The sequence below is a fragment of the Mauremys reevesii genome, linkage group 12, assembly GCF_016161935.1.
Source record: "Mauremys reevesii isolate NIE-2019 linkage group 12, ASM1616193v1, whole genome shotgun sequence".
Classification (NCBI taxonomy): Eukaryota; Metazoa; Chordata; order Testudines; family Geoemydidae; genus Mauremys; species Mauremys reevesii.
Window position 1 is genome coordinate 31,085,465 of NC_052634.1, and position 6,873 is coordinate 31,092,337.

Here is a 6,873-nt window from a genome sequence, read left to right on the forward strand (position 1 = left end):
CCCTGACATTTTTGCGGCCTGCAGGGAATGGAGACAAACCAGGGGGATGCGGGGACTCAGGGCAGGACACACAGATCTGATAGTGCAGGACCACAGTTGCTGGAGGAGGAGAGAGAGTCCTGCGAGAGGAAGCCGCTGGTGGGAAGCAATAAGTGCAGAGTGCAAACCAGCCAGATGAGAGTCACAGGGATCTAGCAAATGAAATAGCAGCAGGTCCCATGGTGTAATGGGCAGCACTCAGGACTTTGAATCCTGGAATCTGAGTTCAAATCTCAGTGGGACCTTCTGGAGATATGTTGATTTGCTGCAAACCATTGGAGCTCAACAGGCTTGGTTATCTTCTCCCTGGCTGAGCTAAAGTGATGGGTTTTTTCTCCTCCTCCTGGGTCACTGATGCCCACTGGAGATAGGTCTTTGGTCCAGCTCAGACAGAGACCAACGCCTACAAAATCTCCACCAAGCATTCTCAAAACTACGGTACCCGCACGAGGAAATAAGGAAACAGATCAACAGAGCCAGATGTGTACCCAGAAGCCTCCTACTGCAAGACAAACCCAAGAAAGAAACCAACAGGACTCCACTGGCCATCACATACAGTCCCCAGCTAAAACCCCTCCAGCGCATCATCAGGGATCTACAACCCATCCTGGACAATGATCCCACACTTTCACAGGCCTTGGGTGGCAGGCTAGTCCTCGCCCACAGACAACCTGCCAACCTGAAGCATATTCTCACCAGTAACTGCACACCGCACCATAGTAACTCTAGCTCAGGAACCAATCCATGCAACAAACCTCGATGCCAACTCTGCCCACATATCTACACCAGCAACACCATCACAGGACCGAACCAGATCAGCCACAACATCACCGGTTCATTCACCTGCACGTCCACCAATGTAATATATGCCATCATATGCCAGCAATGCCCCTCTGCTATGTACATCGGCCAAACTGGACAGTCTCTAAGGAAAAGGATAAATGGACACAAATCAGACATTAGGAATGGCAATATACAAAAACCTGTAGGAGAACACTTCAACCTCCCTGGCCACACAATAGCAGATCTTAAGGTGGCCATCCTCCAGCAAAAAAACTTCAGGACCAGACTTCAAAGAGAAACTGCTGAGCTCCAGTTCATCTGCAAATTTGACACCTTCAGCTCAGGATTAAACAAAGACTGTGAATAGCTTGCCAACTACAGAACCAGTTTCTCCTCCCTTGGTTTTCACACCTCTACTACTAGAACAGGGCCTCATCCTCCCTGATTGATCTAACCTCGTTATCTCTAGCTTGCTGCTTGCTTGGTTATATATACCTGCCCCTGGAAATTTCCACTACTTGCATCCTACGAAGTGGGTATTCACCCACGAAAGCTCATGCTGCAAAACGTCTGTTAGTCTATAAGGTGCCACAGGACTCTTTGCTGCTTTTACAGATCCAGACTAACACGGCTACCCCTCTGATACAAGAGAAGAGAAGAGAAGAGAAGAAAAGAGAAGAAAAGAAAAGGGAGGGGAAGTCTTTTCTATCCCTGCCTAGCTCCATTGGTCTCCTGTGGCCCTTTCGGCTCTCTGCTCCCCTGTTGGGGAGATGCAGAGACAAGCCCCCATCTGGGGAGTCACCGAGAGGCTGTGTCCCATGGTGTGTGTGGGGGAGAGGGAGAGGGGGAGGGGTGGGATGGGGCTCAAGGGGAGAAGGTTGTGTGTGACAGTGTGTGGGGGAGGGGGAGGGTGTGTTCCTTAGGATAGAAATAATGGAAAACACAGGGGCAGTGACAGTGAAGCCCCGTGTCTGAGTGTTATGACCCTGTGTGGTGCCGCCGTTCACCTTCCCCTCCTATGGGCTCAGCTTTCACTGAATCCAGCATTTTTTCACTTGTCCTCACCACAGAGGTGTCCCACATGCCTCAGCTACCGAGTGTCCCTCTTAGAGATGCCGAGGACTGGAACTGATTTCAGCTGCTGGACAGCTCTGCTAGGTCTTTATTCATTTGCACAGGAAAATGCTGAGTGTTTAAATTCATTTCAAGCCCCCTGCCCCCATTCAGCGAACTCCTGAACATACTGGAGATGGGTCTGGAAATCGATTTTCATTCAAAAAAGTTTTTAAAGGGAATCACTTGGATTGGAACTAGGAATTCATTTCCCTGCACGGAAACATTCACCCACTAATCTACCCTCACAACAGAGAGTGTCCTGTATAGCCCAGAGCAGGAACAGTTTTTAACCTGGGGGTTAGTAAACTTTATACAAACACCACAGCTTACAAACTCCCCACCCCCGCTCTGTGTGACCAGAGCACAACAACTACTCTCCTTGGGGCACACACAGCTCCCCAGCTCCCTGCCCGCCAGTCTCTCCAGCGTTGCTCCAATCCCTTAAAGCAGGGTCTCAACCACAATTGACCTTAGGGCCGGTGCCAGTCCTCCAGTCCTCCCAGTGGCCAATAATGTCACTCATACCGCCCAGAACCCGTCCCCCAAAACTCTGCCCCTCAGCTGCCTAAGGCTCTGGGAGGGAGTTTGGGTGGGGGGAGGAGGTCTAGGGTGCAGGCCCTGGGCTGGGGCTGGGGATTGGGATGCAGGAGGGGTGCAGGCTCTGGGGGGAGTTTGGGTGCAGAAGGGGTGAGAGGTTGGGCTCTGGGAGGGAGTTTGGATGGGGGAGGGGTTCTGGGGTGCAGGCTCGGGATGGAGTTTGGGTGCTGGGTGCAGGCTCTGGGCTGGGGCAGGGGGTAGCGGGAACAGGAAGCGGGGTGGGTTTGCAGGCTCTGGGCGGGAGACTGGGGGCAGGCAGGAGGGGGCGTGTGGGAAGGGGAGGGGGTGCAGGCTGTGGGAGAGAGTTGGGGGGCTGGGGAGGTGTGGGAAGGGGGTGAAGGCTCTGGAAAGGAGTTTGGGAGTGGGAAGAGGTATGTGGGGAGGGGGTGAGGGTGCAGGCTCTGGGAGGGGGTCAGGGATGCAGCGCTTACCTGGGGCTCTAAGACGGGGCAGGCTGGGGGGCCTCCATGTGCTGCTGCCCCCAGACACCGCCCCTGCATCATCTCATTGGGTGCAGGGGTGCTCGGGGTGGGGGCAGCTCGCAGAAGCACAGACCCACCCTGCCCTGCCATGCGGAGGGGCCGGCAGCCACTGGAGCGAGCAAGCAGATGCTGCTCAGCTCCACTGCACTGACGGCGCCCCTGGGGGGGAGTGCCAGGTGGGGCCAAGGGAGTGACCTGGTCCCAAAACTGCTGGAGCCCCACGGGCGAGACCTGGGAACCAGGACTGCCAGCCAGACAAACACCTTTAAGAGGAGGCGACCCTCTCCCTGTCAAAAACTGATCTTCCTCCTTCAGTTCAGTGACTGAATTGTTCCTTATCCCGGCAGAGCCAGAGGACTGAAAGCAGTGACATCAAACCCCTGTGTAGCTCGCGGGAATGGACATAAACACTCCCTGGTATCTGAGGAGATGTTCAGCTTTGCCCTTGGTCAACTACAAGGCTAAAGGGAAAGGAGGTGGTGCCAGGTATAAAGAGTGAAACACGACACATCATAGTTATGCCCATGGTGCCTGCAAAATCTTTTGATGTACTTCTTCTTATCAGCAGCGTATTGTTTTCTCTGGAGTCTAGACCTTGACTATACCTTGGCCAAGAAATTTGTACCCTGATAAAATAATCGACTGCCCCTGGTGAAGGCAATGGACTTGACACCCACTGGGGTGTCCCAACACAGGTACAAGTACTAACAACAGTGGCTGCCTTTTAGCCATAGATTTTAATCGGGGCAATAAATTGAAACAAACTCCTGTTAAATCATTTCTCAGCCCGAGTCCTTCACCCACATTCCCTAGAGCATTGGGCCACCATGTGGACGTTTCATTTCCGACTTCAGTTTCACACAGAGACAAAATTTCCTTTGCACAGATCCATGAACAGCAAAATCTTCCTGTGTCTCTGGTCTGAGCCAGGGCATTCGATTCCAGTGAACCCTTCTCTCCTGCAATGGCGACGGTCAGACAGAGGGGACGTGGCACCTGCATCACTGGCAGGGAGATATTGGCTCAGCTCTTTCTTTCTGCTGCTGTTCGTAGACCATGAAACATCAAGGGTGGAATGCAAGGCTGAGTTCACGCACCAGCCCTCAGTGCCCCAGAGAAATCCTGCCCCCTGCTATTGGAACGATGTGCTGGAGATTTGAATAGGAAAGGGACTGTCTGAATTGTCAGAGTGGGGAATGAACAACAATCTACAGCAATGTCATTCACACAAACACACTCTCATCCTGCTCCAACCGGAAGGGAAATGGGCAGGAATTCTCGCTGTTCAGCCCAGGACACACTTACACTAATGCAGCCATGAGTGTGCTGGGGAAGCTGGTCTGAGCAAGCTCTGTCTACACTTAAAATGCTGCTGTGGCACTGCTACAGCACTTTGGAGTAGACAGTGACTGGAGGGGTTTTCCCATCCCTGTAATAGCTACATGGACAAAACCATTCTTCCTTTTCTTTAGCACTATCTAACCAGGCCTTAGGTCACCTTAACTCTATGGGTTTGTGGGGGGGGGGTCACACCCTGAGAGTCGTCGCTCTGCCAGTTCAGTGCCCAGCGTACACCAGCCCTTAGATCCCTCTTGGTATTTCAATGCAGGCACTGACCTGTGAGAGGAAAACATCAGCTCACAAACACAGAGACTGAATTCCCCACATTTAATCTCGCTGCACTTTCCAGAAAGTCACAAAATTCAATTTATTCTTGCTAGGACAGAGAAAAAATAAGTGACACTAAGTTTTTAGCTTGGTTAAATAAAATTAAGTGTTTAATTAATATAGTAAAATCTGTACTGATTCCTCTAACTAACACCACAGCGTGAAATAGGAACAGAGACAAATCTTGTCGGTGACGAATAATTTCGCAAATGATCTTCCCATTATTAATTTTCACGCTGCCCCCACTGGAGGTCTGGGCATCTCCAATGCCATTGCTCTGCATTCACCTTCCCCTTAGACTTGTTCTCGGACATTCGCCTTCCTCTGCAGCGTGGGGCACAGGTCACTTGCTGGAGGATTCCCTGCACCTTGAGGTCTTTAAGCCACCATTTGAGGACTTCAATAACTCAGACATAGGTTAGGGGTTTGTTACAGGAGTGGATGGGTGAGATTCTGTGGCCTGCATTGTGCAGGAGGTCAGACTAGATGATCATAATGGTCCCTTCTGACCTTAAGTCTATGAATCTATGAATCTTTTCCCAAATTTGGAAAATTGTGCAGTTCAGAATGTGAATAGTGACCTCGTCTCCTTCCTGCACCTGCTCTACATTGCTGCACAGCAGCTTCTCCCCCTGCAGAGTCACCCCAGCACGGCAGTGCAGCCACCCAGGGGTCAGCAGGGGCCCCTGGCAAGGACAGTGGGTGCAGCTAACAGCCCGGTGTGCCTGGCCGTGAGGCAGCTGTAAAAAAGCAACACCCCTCCCCCCACAAGTACAGAGACTGAATTCCCCAACTTTAACATCATGACCCCCTGTAGAAAGCCACACGTGTCAGTTGTATTTTCACAGGGAGATGCAAAAATCAAGTGACACCAATTTTTAAGTTGAGTAAATAAAGTTGAGGAGATAGTTATTAACCTCACAAAAATACACTAAAGATCCCTCAACATAACACCTGAAGGCGAAATATGAACAGAGACAAACCTTGTCAGCAAAGGCTCATTTCCCAAACGATCCTCAAAATGTTACTATTTCCCACCCCTCCTCCACAGGAGCTCTGGTGTAACTGTTCTGCAGCCAGCTTCCCATTCAATGCTGTTGTGGGACATTCCCAGACCTGGAAATGTACAAACGACAGAATTTGAAGAGCAAACCTGGCTCCCCGCACCAGGCGGGATTTGAGTGTTTTGTCCCTGTCACTTAGTCTTTGTCAATAGTACAGACGCCATGGGCAGGACTCCAGGCTCTGCTTGAGGGATCCTGGCACAGGGGCTGGTGGGGAAGAAAGGATTGTAGATTCTGAACTGTGGTCTGGAGAGGAGGTAATAATTGAAGGGGGCATTTCTGACTCCTCCCTTCCCTCAGTGTCCCCAGGGCTGGAATTCTACATTCCACAGGGCCAAATAAGGGGATGAAGCCACTTGGTTAATGAAAACCAGTGCTGCAGGTGAGGTTTGAACTCACAATCTCAGCATAGCTCCTCTCAGCACTGCCCTATAAGTACTGTGTGCTAACCAATTGCATCACTGGAGCACCTGTTAATTGTTATTTTCCCAGTCCCCTAGGTTGATACAGGCAAGGAGTGACCCCAAAACATTCTCAGTGGAGCTGAGAGCAGGTAGCGACAAGTGTTGTACTCGGTGGGGTGGATTCTTCTTAAGGGTTCCAGGCACCATTTGACCCTTTTGTTCTTCCCTGTGTAATAACAGAGCTGATTAAGACTATGTCCTGGTCTACACTGGGGGGGAGGGGTTCGAGCTAAGGTATGTCGCGTAGCTGAACTCGAAGTACCTTAGTTCGAAGTACTTACCCGCCCTCACGGCGCGGGATCGAAGTCCGCGGCTCCCCCGTCGACTCCGCCACCGCCGTTCGCGGTGGTGGAGTTCTGGAGTCGACGGGAGTGCGTTCGCAGTTCGATATATCGCGTCTAGATGACACACGATATATCGAACTCCGAGAAGTCGATCGCTACCCGCCGACCCGGGCAGGTAGTATGGACGTATCCTCAATGTAGAGTCTTGCTGCAGACCAACGGATCTGAAATCACTGATAACCAGCTCTAAGCATTAGTCCTGCTTTGAGACAGTGTCTCTCATGCAAGAAACTGCCCAGTCTGCGCTAGCAGTGAGGCTCCCTCACTAACAGCTGAAATCAGGGAGAGCTGTGTGAAGTGCAGGGCCCCAGGGGTG

At 51.5% G+C, this 6,873-nt stretch overlaps 1 non-coding gene across 1 annotated transcript; it reads left to right on the forward strand.

Moving 5' to 3' along the window:
* Positions 1-212: 212 nt before the first annotated feature.
* TRNAQ-UUG lies at positions 213-284 on the forward strand. The gene has a single exon. It is a non-coding gene; the product is annotated as a tRNA-Gln (tRNA).
* The last annotated feature ends 6,589 nt before the right edge of the window (positions 285-6,873 follow it).